Source organism: Balaenoptera borealis (genome assembly GCF_965194805.1).
Source record: "Balaenoptera borealis genome assembly, chromosome: 11".
Lineage (NCBI taxonomy): Eukaryota > Metazoa > Chordata > Mammalia > Artiodactyla > Balaenopteridae > Balaenoptera > Balaenoptera borealis.
Window position 1 is genome coordinate 19,672,424 of NC_138868.1, and position 17,808 is coordinate 19,690,231.

A 17,808-nucleotide genomic window follows, 5' to 3' on the forward strand; every position below is an offset into this window, starting at 1 on the left:
TTGCTGCTTGTTGAGAGGTGATATCGTATAAGCCTATTCATTAGATACCTATGACCTCATAGAAATACCTTTTCCAATGGAGAAGAGGAAAAATCAGGAAAGGGAGAGGACAAAAATGGGAGAAGAAGGGAGAGTAGAGGAGGGAAGGGAAGACAAGAAGAGTTGGGAAGAGGTGAGCAGAAAAAAAAAAGGAAAAGAAAAAAGGAAACTATGGGATCTGCTTGATTTTACGGTTTAGCAGTCGTGAGGATGTAGTCTCAAAAGTTTTTAGAATGTGGGACTATAAGCAGATAAAAGGTAGTTTAATGTGCCCAAGCTTCTGAGATCTGCCCACATTTCCAGCCACACTCTGCAAAGGGGGATAATAAGAAATCACTGCTGTCCTCCTGTTGGTACTGACAGTAGGAACTTATACCTGAATTTGTGAGCAAAAGGTGACTTAAGTGCAACGCTGTCCAGGACAGTGGGTATCTGTAGAGATCGTCAAACTTCATGGGCAGCAGTAGAACATAGGCAAATGCTTCCCAAAACTTTCACCACCAAAGACTCCTCCAGCATTTTCTTTCTATCCCATGAACCCCATAATTTGATTTTTTTTTTTCTACTGAACAGAGTCCATGGATTTAATGGCACAGTGTGTTATTCATATTCTTATTAAGCAGTCTGCTATCTACTTCTGTTGTCACTCCAGACTGATATTAGAAAACATGGTTGCCTCTGAGTTGGTTTAAATCCAGCCACAAAGACACTTGATCTTTTAGATATCCCTTATCTTATTGTAAATGATATTAGTCACTGCTTCTTTTGAAATACTGAAGATAGTGCTGGATATTGCTTTCGTAGGAGATTAGTAAACATATAAAATGATAATATTAAAGTAGAAAGGGAAGTGAATTGAGACAGAAAACTTCAGATCATCTGGAGGGAAAAATAATGAGGTAAGAGAGGTTGGAAAGAGACCCTGGGGCTCCCTGCTGGTCTTAAGCAAGTGTTAATTTTCCCCTCTCTTTTATCCCTGATTCTGACAGATATGTGGCCCATTTTCCTAGCTACTAGTCCCAGATAAGTGGAAAGATGTATGAGAAGGTAAAAGCGATGGATGTTGAATCAGACCCTGCTCCTTGCTGGGTGAGAGATTTAAGAGAATCCCTCTGTTTCTCCGAGCTCTGCTTTTCCAGCTATAAAATGAGGCATTTGGGCTATGTGATCTTGCTATCTCTTTCTATTCTAACGTGCTGTGATTTTTTTTTTAACATCACTTCTCTAAGCCTCATTTTTCTTATCTGTAAAAATGGGAAGAATGTCTACATCACAAGGTGACTTTGAGTATTAAAAGATAGCAATTGGGTATCTTTCCCTATACAAATCTACCTGATTCCTGAATTTAGTTATTAAGAGTTCATAGCATGAGTTCAGATAGTGAGAAGTACCACACTGTTTGAGTCTATTTCAGTTCAGTATTTCATATACTAAGTGGTGAGTTTTCGATAGTGAAGATTTATCAAATGTTTTTTGTTCCTGGATGTCTTTGGAAGCGCCTTACACGTAGGCAACCCTCAATAAAGATTTACTCTGGTCTCCTTGACCCTGAGGATAGAGACAGCCTTGTTCAGCTTTGCACTCCCAGTATGTAGCACCGTGCCAAAGAGTCAGGAATTCCCAGTGGATGTTTGTGACCCTCAGGCAAATCATGTGATCTTGCTGGGTCTCAGTTTGGCTGTAAAATGTATTCAACAATATCTACCCCACATAGAATCTTATAAAAAATAGTAAAAGATCATTTCAAAAAAGGTAAATTCATGACTCTCACACAGATATAAAATGATCAAGTGTAAAATATTTTACATAACTCATTAATCAATGAAAGAACCAGGAGTGTTACAACCAGTTAAGAGAAAAATCCAAAATAAAGACACATTTATAGATCAAGAATATTGAAATTAATGTGCTAAGGAGGTAAAACTAGCTTCTTGCACAGTGAAGAGGGAAGTCAATTGAACCTCTACTAGACAGAATAACATTTGACTTTAGAGAAGAATTATTTTGTACTGCTAATAGCTATTTATATTTTACAGAGTTGTAAATTCTGTAGAATTCTTCCATAGAATCACATAAACAGAAAGGTGTGCTGTAGACAATGTATATAGTTTTCCATTGAAGCACAAAATTTTCCCCACATAAATTAATTAGATAATCATGTAAATTACTTAACTGGTGCCTAGCACACAGTGAATTTCCAATAAATGATTACTTTTAAAAATTGTAACAATGAAATAGACTGTTTTGTAGATACTCAATAAATTGAATCAGAACTGCAACTCTAACAACGCCTTAGTCTATTTCTTAGGTTTGTTATTTGTTGTCTCATGTAATTCAGGGTCCTCCTCCTCTTTTAAAATATAAACTCTACTATGTTTCTTTAACATGTGCCAAGAAGAGTCTGCAAATTGCCGAACAAATTTAAACATTTCTCTCTGCGTTAAATACAATACTATCCTAATGGGAATTCTTACAATAACCCAGAATGACAATAGCAAAACCAAGTTCGAGGCAAACGTAACAATGGATGTTTATTCATATGTTTGTGGAAGGAAGACTCCTCTGCTGTCACTTTTGTTTAAGCAACAGTTCAAAGTGTTGAAAAGGGTCGTCTGTTTTATGGAGTAAAAGGAGAAAATACTGAGGCTGTATCTAATTGGCAGGTGTTCTATTAAGATGGAATTAGGGGAAGTGCGGGAGACTTTCTAATTGATACATTTGACGCCAGTTCTTGGTTGGCTAAAGGGGACAAGTAAGAAATTTGGGGTTCAAAAGAGTAAGGATTGTTTAGTGTGAGAGCAGAGGGTTTTCTGTGGCTATTTCCTAGAACAAGAAGGTGTCCATGGGGTTCTTTGTTCCTGTCATAACGATCCTTCTAGACTGGGAGGAGAGGACCACTATGACTGATGGTTTCTTAATATAAACCAGTTAATACAAGTGAGAGTTCAAGAAGTAATATGGTTTAGATGTGCATGAAATGATTTTGTTGAATTTAGTTAAAAGAGCCCCATGAATCCAAGATAGACATCTGAAATTTTAGGCCAAAACAGTTGTGATGGGGGAAATAAAAAGCATGTGGTTAAAGAATCTGACCATAATTATATGATACATAATGACATGAAATTTAGTATCAGTTTTTCCTTGGAAGTCACCATAGCCCAATGTCCAAGCCACTCTTTTTCTTTTGTCTTAAGACAGATTCAATGCAAAAAAATGTTTTGATATTAATTATTTAAACAAAACAAAACAATAATTGATGGTCCTCTCCCACACCTGAGTGATGAAAGAGCAATGAATTCAGCTTAGCTATTCTTAAAATCTGATCTCCCCAATATGTAAGTCTTTCCCCTATGATCTGAAAAATGAGGCTAATAAAAACTTGCCAGACAGAGAATTATAGGTAGTAAGTGCTTAGAAAGGTGTTTGTACTAATTGAATAAGATTATATGTACATATATATATATATATATGCATATATATATGAGTGTATACATATATAGTAACTAACAAACAAAGCCCCAGGCCCATGGTAACTTCTCAAATGTTAAATTCCTTTCCACCTTCTCAGAGCATGCAAGAATAAGAAATTTTTAGTGAAATGTATTATATTGAGACTCTAATCAATAAACTTTTATTAAGCCTTTGCCACTCACCTGGGCTTCTACTAGATGTTAATTGGAGATACAAAACCACATTAACATGCAATATTGTTTTTAAAAGAGAAATTTTTTCTTCCTAAACCTTTCTATTAAACAAATAATAAAATGTTCAAATATTTTTAGTGTGAGTTATGGGCGCTATAATCTAATTGATCCACCAGCATTTATTGAGCATTATATATTCCTAAGTATATCCTTTTATTTTTTTTTTATATAGGAGTTACTGGAAAAGCAGAGATAACCTATGTAGATTAACAATATGGAAACATCCTGAAACCACTTTGGAGTCTCAGTAAATTGACTGGATTCAAGTTTCACAAACAGGGAAACTGGCCCATGGACAATTTGCTACAGGTAAGTGAGAGGTGTAATTTACTTCGTTAGGATCTTTCAAAGATTCACTGACTGTGGGGTTCTTAATTACATTTCAGATGATTGTAATGTTCGTTCGGTACAGCTGACAGCTTCTCTTCTCTCCCAAACGTACACATGTGGATGCCATCATATGGTTAAACGTCTGGCCATTTCATCTTGTTCATTTGGGCTTCAGTCAATTACAAAAGGAGGAAGCAGGGGGAAAAAGTACCCACCTCATAAAACTTTTACTAGTGGTGATTTATGCGGAGGGGTGCGAGTCAAACTGTTCCTGGGACAGATGTTTCTTTGCACTGCCCGGGGAGTAGAAAGAGCAGCAGATTGGTCTGTCCAGGATTCAGAATGAAACAAGCAGACAAATGGTGATGCCCCCCTCCTTCTTTGAAACTGGGGCAGCAGTTAGCTCATTGATATGGAACAAAGTGTTTAGGAAAAGTAACTGGCTTTTTATTCTCCCTTTGAAAACCTGGTGAGGTTGGAAAGCTTGATGTGGTGACAGCATGAAAATATTTTCTCTTGGCTATTGCAAAAGATGAACTTGTCTGAATGAACCAGTGGGGAAGAATGAAAGTCTAAGTGACTCATACAAGTGGCAGTTTGTGGGCTGAGGGCACGGGCTGTGGCATGGTCCGTAGCTAAATGTTGTATCATCAACAATCAAGGCTGCTTGAGCCTAGAAATAGGAGCTGTCCAGCTCTGCGAAATGGAAGTAATCTGTTCATTCATCTGTGGCGTTTCACTGTGTTGAGGAGAAAAAAAAGTAAGATCAAGTCATAGTTCTATCAAGCTCCATCTATGGCAAGGGAGACATTTCTACTTGTCATTTTAATTGGCAAATACTTACTTGAATCATTCCTGCTGTTTTACGGGTGAAGTAGAAATGTTATTAGAACCTGGCACCAGGGCAAGAGGAATTGCTCTTACATTTTCCTGTTAATATTTAGCTCTCTCCGGGTTGCTTGTATAACAGCTGTCTGTCCTGAATTCATAACTGAAGAGCTTTCCTGAAGACAAGTGTTCTTTCTTGCATCAAGTGCATCACATTGTGTAGATTAAGCTAAATAGAAGACATGTTATCTGTCTTCTGGAAAACCACTTTGTTTGGAAAGTCGCATAAGAACATAGATATGGAGGTGTTTTCTAGCATGTAAAGTGCTCTCTAAAGATGAGGAGGTGATGATAAGATAAAGATATGGTAGCAGCCCCTCAAGAGGAACATGAATCAACAAAGAGAGAAAAAGACCTGAAGCTCTTGTTTTTTTGTTCACTTGTTTTCTTGTTTTTTTTTAAAGTATATGTGATGGTCCCCTTTCTTTGCCTTATATCTTAGTCCTTCTATTTATACAAAAGGGAGGATGTTGTTTTCTTTTACTTCTACTCTTGTGTTTATAGGGAAGAAAGACTCACATGAGTGACTCAAGTGAAAAGAGAATTATTCTGTTAACATGTGTGGGCTGGAACTGAAACAGAATTTGAACAAGAAAAAGAAAAGACAGTTCTAGAACCTTCTTAAATGTCTGTACCATTCTCATAAGCAACAGGGAACTTATCCTTTTTGCAATTCAACTTCTCTCTGAACATATATTCCATTCCTTCCTCTCTCTCTCTCCCCACCCCCCCAACTCTTCCTCTCTGTCGGCTTCTGGTTGCTTTTTTTACCCCTCTTTTGTTTGCTTCTCTCATAATTTTGCCTTGCACATAGCTTATCATGGCCTCTTTGGCCACCTCCCATGTATTCACCTTCAAATCTTGCTGCTAACGGCCTGCCTCTGTTGGGTTACACTCAGGAGACAGAAACCACACTGGTTATTTTAAGAGATAAAATGTAATTTAAGAATGATTTACCAGATATCGGAGAATTAAAAAGACGAAAAGGGTCACTGATAAGTCATAGAGGTAGAAGTTGCAGGAAGTGGCTACTTTGGCTGCAGGAACAACAAGCAAGAGTTTGAGATGATTAGAATTTAGAATATTGGAGGAGGGGCTTTACAGAACTGGAATTTAGCAGTCTTGGGTAGGGGTGTTGCCTGAAAGCTACAGGAACTTTAGAGGCTTGGGAAGGGAGGACTCAACCTTGCTGGGATTAATGTCTCTAAGAAGAATTATGCTAGCTAGCTGGTGTAGTGCCCCAGGAGCTTAAATTGGCGACCGCAAAGATCTGGGACTCAGAATTTTGTGAGGAATGGTGTTGAGACAATGTAACAGCCCGACGAATTAGAAGCGAATCCACAGGCAGAGGTGGGACCACATCTCTGAGGAAAGGATACCAGGCAGCTAGTGCTGTTACATCACTTGGAGAGGGGGGCGATTAGGCTGTTTCTAGGTGTGTAGGAAAAAATGCAAAATGGAACCAACTATTGTGTGGGGTATAGGTCAGGAACAGTTCCCCCTCCAACTTTCCGGTCTCCCTCTAGCTCTCTCTGTTGGCAGAAGTAGGGAATCAGGTGGCAAAGGGGAACTGTGCTTTGCAGAGACCCAGGCTCAGCATTTCAAAGCAAGATAGAGGAGGATGGAGGATGGATTTGAACTGAGAGATAGCAATTTAACAGTGAGCACATAGCTTATCCCTTGTTTATGTGTAAAGGTGTGTGTGTGTGTGTGTTTAAATTTTCAAAAGCGAGACTCTGATTGGCTTGATTCGTCTCTTCACTGAGGTGACAGATTTTGACTTACCTAAGATTTGCCTGACTTTTAGTCCAGTGCCGCTCCTGGCTTAATTGAGTGGCATCGGATGGTGGATTATAATAGAATGCAATGGAAAACATTCCTCTTAGGGCCATAATCTCTTTTTCTGAAAATCAACTAGGGGCATTCATGTGATTGCTATGTAGTACAGATGTAAAATATGTAAATGTGATATTGTTAATGACTGACTTTTTAATTAAGCTTTTTAATTGTGAAACAATTGTACATTAACATGTAGTTTTAAGAAATAACATGGAGAGACCCCATGTCCTCTTCTCCCATCCCCCCCGATGATAATATCTTACAAAACTATAGAACAGTAAATAAGACAACCATGATATTGACATTCGTACAAGGAACAGAGATTTTCTGTCACCACAAGGGCCCCTCCTGTTGCCTTTTTATAGCCACACCCACTTCATTCCCATCCCCAACTTCTTCCTTAAGCACGAGCATTTCCATAATTTTGTCATTACAAAAATGTTATGTAAATGGAATCACACAGTATGTAACATTTTGGGACTGGCTTTTTTTCACTCAACCCAATTCTCAGAAGATTCATCCAAGTTATTGGGTGCATCAACAGTCCCTTTATTTTTCCAGCTAGTAGTATTTTATGGTAAAGATATACAACAGTTTATTTTACCATTCACCTTTTGAAGGATGTCTTGATTGTTTCACTTTGAGGCTATTACAAAGTTGCTAGAAGCATTAATGTACAGATTTTTGTGTAAACATAAGATTTCATTTCATTGCTCCAAAGTGCAGTTGCTAGATTATATGGTGGTTGTATATATAGTGGGTTTTTTCCAGCTTTATTGAGAGTTAATTGACACATAACATTGTGAAAGTTTAAGGTGCACAGTGTGATGATTTGATACATATACAGGCTGTGAAATGTTTACCATAATAAGGTTAGTTAACACATGCTTCATCTCAGATAATTACCATTTTGTTACTGTTGTTGTGGTGAAAACATTTAAGAGCTACTCTCCTAGCAACATTTAACTATATAATACAGTGTTGTTAACTATAGTCACCACGCTGTACCTTAGATTCCCAGAACTTATCATCTCGTAACAGAAAGTTTGTACCTTTTGACCAATGTCTATTACTCCCACCTCCCACCCCTGGTAACAATTAATCTACTATTGGTGTCTATGAGTTCGATGTTTTTAGATTCCACATATAAGTGAGATCATACAGTATTTGCCTTTCCCTGTCTGACTTATTTCACTTAGCATAATGCCCTCAAGGTCCACCCATGTTGTTATAAATGGCAGGGTTTCCTTCTTTTTATGACTGAATAAATTTCATATATCTATATATGTTACACATAACATTTTCATTATCCACTCATTTATTGGTTGACACTTAGGTTGTTTCCATATCTCGGTTACTGTGAATAATGCTGCAATGAACATGGAAGTGCAGATACCTGTTCAAGATAACGATTTCATTTCCTTTGTATATACACCTAGCAGTGGGGTAGGTGGATCATATGGTAGTACTATTTTTCATTTTTTGAGGAACCTCCATACTGTCTTCCATAGTGGCTGCACCAATCTACATCCCCACCAACAGTGCACCAGGATTCTCTTTTCTCCACACCGTCACCAGCATTTGTCTTGTTGGTAATAGTCTGTCTGACAGGTATACGGTAATATCCATTGTGGTGTTCATTTGCAGAGAAAAAGTTCTGAATTTCGATAAAGTCCAGTTTATCAGATTTTCCCTTTGTGGATCATGCTTTGGTGTCCAGTCTAAGAACTCTTTTCCTAGCCCTAGACCCCAAAGGTTTTCTTCTATGTGTTTTTTTCTAAAAATTTTATAGTCTTTATTATATTTAAGTGCATGACTCATAACCCACCTTGAGTTGATTTTTGTATGAGATGTGAAACTTAAGTCACATTAAAGACATGCTTATGGGCATCCATTTGCTCTTCTTGGCGTTGGCATCTATTGAGGTTTTCATCCATTTGAAACCTGCCTGGTTGTTGGTGTAATGAATAATTTGCAACTGATACTTGGATCTTTTGGGTATTATATTATGAGACTCTATATCTTATTTAAACCTTCACTTTTAGCTGCCTTCTTCTGATATTGCTTCAGCAGGGGCAAGGTGGGTAAATTACATCAGGTGGGAGTGGAAATTCATGTTCCTTACTTGGCCTCTGTTGACACATGAGTGGATGGGGCCTCCTCATTACTTCTGAGCGTGGGCAGGAGTTCCAGCTCCCACTAGACATCCACCGATATGTCCCTGGCTGGGAGGAATAGGAGAGTGGTGTAACTGCTACCCATTTGGCCACCACTGACACTATGGGCAGAAGAGTGGCCTCGTTCCTGCTGGGAAGTAGTGAAAGGCCTGACTCTCCATGAGGCAAAATCTGATATATTTCCAGTATGTCAGAGAAGGTCCCCTGTTACTGCTGACTGGAGGTAGAAATCCAGGCTCCGCATGTCACCTCCACTAGCAAAGCAAGGGGTGGAAGGTGGCCTTGTGGGTACCTGGCAGACATAAAAGTTCTAGTTTCCTACTTGGCCTTCTCTGATACCACCTTGGTGGGGAGTTTAGGGGACCTTGTCACAACTTGTTGAAGGTGAAAGTCTAGGGTCCCATTAGGGCTTTCCTGGCTTGGGTAAGGATAAAGCAATATGTTTTTGGAGGTGTTCAGCTGGATAAGAGAGGAATTGTCTTAGAGTTTTCCCTGTTGCGAAACTGCATTTTCCTTGTCCTTAGGATAGAGAGAAGAGACTTTTGTTGTTTCTTTCTTTTCTTGTCTGTACCTGTCAGCGTTTCTGGGTTTCTGGTCTCTTCTACTTCAAGTCTGGGGCATATGAGGCAAAAGGAAAACCCAGGAATTCACCATCATGTCATTACTTGGCTCTAAGCTTCTTTGACAGCCTGTCTCCTACTCTGCACCTTTCAACTTCTTCTTATATATTTCTTTTAACATATAATGTCCAGGGGTTATAACTGTACTTAATGGGGTGAATAGGAAAATGTAAGTCTACTTACATCTACTTACTATCCTCCTGGAAGTAGAATCCTTTGGAGGCATTTTTGAAGATATTTCGATGGGTCCGCTTTTATGGTTAAATTTTAAAAATAATAATTCAGGTAGAACCATACAGCTGTAAAACAAAACAAAACAAAGCAAACAGACAAACAAAAACACTCAAGCTTTCACTAAGTCTGTTCCCCCGTATTTGGGTAGGAACACATGCAAACCCATCTCAAAGAGATGATTACTTTACACAGTAGAAGCTTACAAATAATTATTGAATGAAGGAATAATCGCTAAATGAATTAATTTGGCACATTGTCTCCAACATGTGAAACACTATTCTAGGCACCAAGGAGGGCAGAGCACATATATATTTATGATATAGACCTAACTATCAAGTTATCTGCAAACCATTAACAGTGCTAAAATGGAAAGGCTACTGTAACTATAATATATAAGGTAGAAAGGTATCTTTCATCTCTTCGGAACAAGGCAGTGTCTTGTTCATCTTTGCTGCTAGTGCCTATTGGAGCACATTACTCATCATACATGACTTGCTTTAGGCGTTTAGCAGACGGGGAGCGAGCACTTCAAACTGCTGGGAAATAATCTGTCCTGTATTTTCCAAAAGCTCGGCAGAAGGGGAGTTCCATAACATTACTAAGTAATGTATTCTCACACTTCTGCACATTCCTTTACCAAGTTAGAGAATTCTTTATGTGAACCCTATCCCTGCAAATGAACCGAGGTGCTTATTCTTCTAACTTGGGTAGGAGAAGAGCAGAGATAAGCATCATTCTTCACGCATATACTTTTAAATATTTAAGATCAAGTGCCCCCTCTATCTCATCATACATGCTCTAACTCTAAATACCAACCACCATAGCTTCATGTTTTTATATATATATACATATGATGGCGGTCTGTGAGTGAAGTGTCAATCCCACTCATCCCAGCACACACAAGAAAAAAACAAATAACTAAAATGAATTAAAAAAAATAGCAACATATGGTAACAAGATGATTTAACATCACTGTCCTTTAAGACAGGCATGAAATCTATCCTTAAACATAGCCCATGGAGAAGCTCTGAATTTCATCAATTTATTGTAAAGTCTAACAGGCTGGGCATCACATAAACAATGGCTTTTCAGTTACCTAAGGACAGAACTTTATGCACACATATAAAAGTCCCTTGGCAGAAAGTCAGAATCACAGCTAACAAACTCTCTAGCATTTCGGTCCTGGACCAGGGGATGCCAGAGGCTTAGGGAAACCAACAAGAGCCCTGATGCTAGGAATCTTGATGGGACAGAAACAGTCATGTTTAATGCACGGCAAGGGGCCTCCTGCGAAAGCAAAAGAGTTCTACTCATCGTAGACAGATGAAAAGAGATCTTTCTGACTTATGTCATAGACACTCAGAGGACATAAACTTTGACTTCTGTATTTGATAAAGCAGCGGTAGCCTTAGGGGAGCTTTTTAAATATTGAGTATTTACAGGATCAAGTTTTAAAAAAAGCATCCTGGTTTTTGTTTGGTTGGCTTTATCATAAAAGTCTTGCTCTTTGGATGAAGAGCTCTCTGTGAGTGCCTAGTTCTGTAAAATAAAAGGAAAGAGCAAAGTTTGAAGTGGGGTGAGTTCTACTTTATATGATTTTCGGTGAAGAATAGGGATAACACATTGAACAAGAAAGATGATATTTTCACGTGGTACACCTTGTTTCTTGGAAATTCATTTTAATAGGTTCCTGAGACAGAAAATTACACTTAGAACTCACACCCTTAAAACTTCCAAGAATTTAGAACATTATGGCAGCATTCTATCTGTCATGTAAACTTTATAGTTGCCACAGAATGAAATGATCAGGGTGCCATATAGTGTTCAACATAGAAAATAGCCTATATTAGCAGAAAGTTGCACTACTCTGTGGGTTTTAAAGTTTACAAAGGTTATTAGATTTAAAAAATTGCCCATGTATTAAGTTATTATTTCTTTTAAAATACATTTTGAAATATCTCTAAAAAATATATTGACATTATCATAAGCAAAACATGTTTTTATTATTAGAAACTTAGAAACAAAATAACAAGATAACAATTACTTTGTTAAGGAAAAGAGATTAAAGGCATCAAAAAGATGTTTGAGAGTGAGTGGCAGTTACTTCTTATTGCCATCATCCTGAATGTGATTCTGCAGTTTTTCTGAATCTATAATGCAGATTTAGCCAACATTTCTGAGCTAGTTGAGGGCTGAGAGGTGGAGTTAAGAAACCCAGAGAACATCATCAGAGCGATTGCACTCTTGCCATATTCCAGCTTATCAAACATAATTTAAAAGTTTCCAGGTGTATTTGAAGCACTTTTTGAAAGAAAAATCAGCCCATGTCTGTTAAGTCTCTATCCTGCCTGTCAGATAAGTAAAACGATCATATCATTGGCAGTACCTCAATGTTCTCAACTTTTTTTTAAGTGACAAATGTGCTAAATATCATGGGAATTCCTTATGCTCAATTTGTCACATTTTACATCTTAAAGATGTAATATGGAGCTTAAAGCTCCATATTCATGGTGCAAATACAATGAAATATCTCTGCAGTAAAGCAAAATGTTTCACAGTGCACATTTACTGTTCACGAAACCAAACCAGAAACCAGAAATTTCAAAGGCAGTAAAACAATTTGGGACAAGCATTCTATTCAACTGAATGGTGTGCTTCTACTTCAGAGAGCAACTCCTAAATTGAGTGCCTTGCACAGAGATGGCACAGTGGTAACAAATTGTTGAATGAATGATTGTGTTTTTCATACACCTGAAAATAACAAGGTAGAACCAAAGGTGCGCTGTAAAACCAGCTCTCTGAGGGAAAAGAAAAAAGAAAAGAAAGAGAAGAAAGCTCTAATTGGTAGTGTTTTCTTCTTTCTGGGGTGTAAATACTCCCCCTATGACCCATTTTAACTACCAATGTGGAGTCACTGAACACAGAGGTGGGAAAAGATGTCCAGAATGTTGTCTTGCAGGCTGGTACAAGCTGGCTCCAGTCCCCTACTGGTTAAGGCCCCTTGACTTGCATTCATGTGATTTGGCAAAAGAAAATCATGCCACCGATTTCCTGTTGGTTAATTAGCTGACTTGATTTTGATGTGGGCCTTTCACCAGTAATGATAATAAAGTGTTACTTTTTTCCAGGTAGGCTACCTGCAGGAAGAAAAGTTGTAAGAATACCTCCCCAGGAGTTCCCATGCTTTTGAAAGCAAATAAAAAGCAAGGAAGGCCTTGAGGATTTTCCTGAAGTTGAAAAAGAAATCTCTTTAACTAGGGCCACCTACTTTGGGCCCTGGGCACTGTTAAGCACGCCTTGAAGAATCCTTATTCTTAGCCAGTCTAAGCTCAAAAACTGAATAGGAAAGCCTTAGGCAAAGCACGCTTTAGCAACATGGTATATTAACTCTTAGAATTTATAAAATCCTTCCAATCCCCCATGATGCTGAACTACTTTTGAAGTCAAGAAATTTAGTGCAATACAGAGTGAAGTAAGTCAGAAAGAGAAAAACAAATACTGTACACTAACACATGTATATGGAATCTAAAAAAAAAAGAAAAAGTTTCTGAAGAACCTAGGGGCAGGACAGGAATAAAGACACAGACGTAGAGAATGGACCTGAGGATGTGGGAAGGGGGAAGGGTAAGCTGAGATGAAGTGAGAGAGTAGCATTGACATGTATACACTACCAAATGTAAAATAGATAGCTAGTGGGAAGCAGCCACATAGCACAGGGAGATCAGCTTGGTGCTTTGTGACCACCTAGGGGGTGGGATAAGGAGGGTGGGAGAGAGAGGCAAGAGGGAGGGGATATGGGGATATATGTATACGTATAGCTAATTCACTTTGTTATACAGCAGAAACTAACACAACAATGTAAAGCAATTATACTACAATAAAGATGTCAAAAAAAATAAAACTAGGTATTTCAGGAAAAAAAAAGAAATTTAGTGCATACAAGAATAAAGAAATCTTGAGGTTGGTTTATGATTAAAACATCATTCATTACAGAACTTTATGGATCAGACTCTGAGCTGGACATTCTCACTTATTTTATATTTTTTATTTAATTCATGTGCCTTTACTCTTTATGATAAAAGTAGAAATTCTTTCATTTAATGAAGATAGAAGAGGGCATCCCCAAAGTTATTAAAAATAATATTTTAATAGCAATAGCAGTTACCATCTGTTAAATGTCAACTATGTCCTAGACAGTTCACATTTACCATATTAGTTAATACCCAACATTATTTCTATTTTATAGTTGGGGTAAATGAGACTGAGACTGAGAATGTTATGCATGAGGTCATGAACTAATAAAGAGGAGAAACTGGATCACAAGTCAGTGTTCCTCCAAATTTATTGCTTAACATGTGTTAATTAATTCAGTCATTCCACAAATGTTTATTGAGCACCCACTATGAGTCAGGGACTCTTCTTGGCTTCAGGGACACAGCAGAGAACCACATCAATAGAAATTCTGGCTCTCACCGATCCCCATTTTAGTGGGCAGAGACAGTCAACAAGCAAATAAGCAAAACAGAAGAATATGAAATTAATGTTATGTTGGATGACGATAAGTTCTATAGAAGAATACAAAGTAAGGAAGGAACATGTAGTATAGGTGTAGGAGTGCCTCGCAATTTTAAACTAATAATCAGGGAAGGCATCACTAAGAAGATGAGAATGACCAGAAGGAAGTGAGACACTGGGGTATGCAAATATCTGGGAGCAAAGAGGAAACGTGTGCAGAGGCTTTCAAGTGACAGCAGGCTTAGTGCATTTGAGGAACATCAAGGTTTACGGAGTAGCTAAACAGAAGCAGGCTCGGGAGAAAGTGATGGGAGTCGAGGTCCTAGAAGTGGGAGGTATGGGGGAGTATGCTCGACTCCTTTGGCTTCTGTGGTGAGTGTAGACTGGAGGGAGGTGCAGGTGAAAGAAGAGAGGACAGTCAGCAGGCTGTTGCGATAATCCGTGTGAAGGATGATAGTCTCTTGCACCGTGATGGTAGAGGTACAAGTAAGAACTGGTTGGATTCTGAATATATTTTGAGAAGATATGATTTGCGGAATGATTAAAAGTAGGCTGTGAGTGAGAGAGAGATTAAGAATAACTCTAAAGTTTTTGATCTGAATAAACAGAAGCTTCCATTTACGAAGATGGGGAGGACTGTAGAAGGAAAGATTTGGGAAGGAAGAGAAGGAATTTGTTTTTCAAATGTGGTAAGATGGAGGAGATGCAAGAATAAAACAACATTATCTACTTCAAAGTATAAGTTTCAATAAGTTAATCTATATAAAAGCACTATAAATGTTAATTAGCTCTTTTTCTTCATTCTATTCTCAGTTGTGTGATATAATTATGTCAAGACTAAGATTTAAAGACTGGCTATAATAGAATTGGTGGACTGTGGGCACGATTTCATAAACAGAGAAGGGCCAGTTTCTAAACTTGGATTAAAAAATCAGAACAAGCTGATGTGTATCTGTGGGACCAAGTTTCTCAGAGAGAAGTAAGAGTCAAGAGAGATGAAGAAGGTGGTATGATTTGGTCCTGCTGAAGTCATTTTTTTAAAGACATGCATGTAAGAGTAGCTTGTATGCTGTAGACTTTTATTTTTTTTTTTAATATTTATTTATTTATTTATTTATGGCTGTGTTGGGTCTTCGTTTCTGTGCGAGGGCTTTCTCTAGTTGCGGTAAGTGGGGGCCACTCTTCACCGCGGTGTGCGGGCCTCTCACTATCGCGGCCTCTCTTGTTGCGGAGCACAGGCTCCAGACGCGCAGGCTCAGTAGTTGTGGCTCACGGGCCTAGTTGCTCCGCGGCATGTGGGATCTTCCCAGACCAGGGCTCGAACCCGTGTCCCTTGCATTGGCAGGCAGATTCTCAACCACTGCGCCACCAGGGAAGCCCCTGAAGTCATTTTTAAATGTCTATGGATATACATCTATTTTTTTCAGGTTCTTCTCCCTTATACATTATTACACAATATTGAATAGTGTTTCCTATGCTATACAGTAGGTCCTTGTTGGTTATCTAGTTTATACATAGTAGTGCATATATGTTAATCCCAAACTTCAATTTATCTCCCCCCCCTTCCCCCTTTGGTAACCATAAATTTGTTTTCTATGTCTGTGAGTCTGTTTCTGCTTTGTAAGTAATTTCATTTGTATCATATTTTTAGATTCCACATGTAAGTAATATCATATGTTGTCTTCCTCTGACTTACTTCACTTAGTATGATAATCTCTAGGTCCATCTATGTTGCTACAAATGGCATTATTTCATTCTTTTTAATGACTAATATTCCATTGTATAAATATACCCCATCTTCTTTACCCATTCATCTGTCAATGGACATTTAGGTTGCTTCCACGTCTTGGCTATTGTAAATAGTGCTGCAATGAACATTAGGGTGCCTTTTTGAATTATGGTTTTCTCCGGATATATGCCCCGGAGTGGGATTGCAGGATCACATGGTAGCTCTATTTTTAGTTTTTTAAAGGAACCTCCATACCGTTTTCCATAGTGGCTGTACCAATAACTGAATCACTTTGCTGTACACCTGAAACTAACCCAACATTGTAAATCAACTATACTTCAATTTAAAAAAAATATTTAAAAAAATGTCTATAGAGTCATTAAGAACAGAACCTGATGAATCTGGGTGAAGGAAAGGGTAATTGACTCTGGATACGATCCGTGCTGGTCTGGGAGTCCCGATTTTAGTATCAGATTCAGGGTAAGGAGGCAATGACTCTCCTTCCTCAGGCACAAGTGCGATGTCAACTGAAGGTGTTATAGAGCCATCAGAGAAGATTGTTGTGCCTCAAAGCCATGTTCTCAGGGCACTCACTGCCAAACAGAGCACAGCACCTTGACTGAGAAGACTAAGTGGACATTTCCTGAGCAATGCGAGACATCCCAGACATTTCCAGGAATAACTACGGACATTTTCAGGAAGAAAGTGAGCCTTGGCCTCTGAGCAAGTTAGCAAGTATCTCATCTGGCCATTAACGAGGCATCATTTTCACTCTCTAGTTGGAGATGCCAGTGATTATCCCTGCGATATGTTCTATATGATAGCCATTTCTCCAAGCAGCCCTGGTGTACTGGATGATGGCCTGCCCATCTGGAGGCATTAGGGACTTTCGTGGGCACTCTGAAAGCTAAATCCAGTATCACTTCTCTATCCTGAGTGTGCTCCTTGTATGCCATTCTGTGGCTTTCTCATGCTTTAGGGCTTTAGATTGTTTTCCTTTATTTTCTTTTTCTTTTTTTTTTTTTTAATTATTAGCACCTTTAATTATTATTTATTTATTTATTTATTTGGCTGTGTTGGGTCTTCGTTTCTGTGCGAGGGCTTTCTCTAGCTGTGGCGAGCGGGGGCCACTCTTCATCGCGGTGCGCGGGCCTCTCACTATCGCGGCCTCTCTTGTTGCGGAGCACAGGCTCCAGATGCGCAGGCTCAGTAGTTGTGGCTCACGGGCCTAGTTGCTCCGCGGCATGTGGGATCTTCCCAGACCAGGGCTCGAACCCGTGTCCCCTGCATTAGCAGGCAGATTCTCAACCACTGCTCCACCAGGGAAGCCCCTTCCTTTATTTTCTGAGATGCCATTCCCCATGTCTTTATACTCATGATTGCCCCTAAGATGATGCAGTTTTCCCAGCTCTAATTTTTCTTGCTCTTCCTGTAAAAAAGATTCGGTGCTCCCACCTGATCTTCCCTTGCCTGTGTGCTATATTCCTTGGGCTGAGTGCCTTGGCCTCCTGCCATGCAGACTACTTCAGCTCTTCCATGAACCTATTTTCCACAATGAGTAGAGACTGTTGGCAGCTGGCTGTTGAAACAGATGTCGTGCCTGCAGGGAGAGTGCTTCCTTGGGTTCACTTCCACAGCATAGCTGAGCAGTGAGTGCCAGGCATGGACTAGCATGCTTTCCCTGGGGGCAGGGTCACCGTAGCCCCTACTAGGTTGCCTCAAGTTCTGAGTGG

At 39.0% G+C, this 17,808-nt stretch overlaps 1 protein-coding gene across 10 annotated transcripts in view; it reads left to right on the plus strand.

Annotated features, from left to right (window-relative positions):
* The window catches only part of LRRC4C (leucine rich repeat containing 4C), a 1,238,963-nt gene that overhangs the window by 738,068 nt on the left and 483,087 nt on the right, over positions 1-17,808 (plus strand). For all 10 annotated transcript variants that reach the window (XM_082343760.1, XM_082343757.1, XM_082343756.1 and 7 more), the window contains exon 4: positions 3,916-4,052. The gene's annotated coding sequence lies outside the window, so the exon portion shown is untranslated. The remainder of the gene's footprint in view (positions 1-3,915; positions 4,053-17,808) is intronic.